Raw genomic sequence first — 358 nt, forward strand, 5'->3', positions numbered from 1 at the left:
GATTATTAGTCTTTGCTGGGTTTTGTAGTTAGTAAAGAGCTCAAATTGAGGTCAAGGAATTTTTGTATTTGTTGTGAACTCACAAGTTCAAATTATTTGCTTGTGCTACATATAAAATCAAATTATAAATTTGTTAACAGGACTCCCAAATAGTCCTGCTCCTGATGTCAGCAGCTAGGGAGCAGGTTTGGGAAGAAAAGCCCTGCAACACAGCATGCATAAATTGTAGCAAGTTCTAAAGCAGGCCTTAAAGCTAAAGTCTCATTCAGACTTCAGTCTCAAAACATCACGTAATTGCGTGGGAAGACAACTGATGTAATTGTAGATGGGCCTTAAAAGAAAAGAGAAAAGAGAAAGC

Source organism: Falco punctatus (genome assembly GCF_963210335.1).
Source record: "Falco punctatus genome assembly, chromosome: 14".
NCBI lineage: Eukaryota > Metazoa > Chordata > Aves > Falconiformes > Falconidae > Falco > Falco punctatus.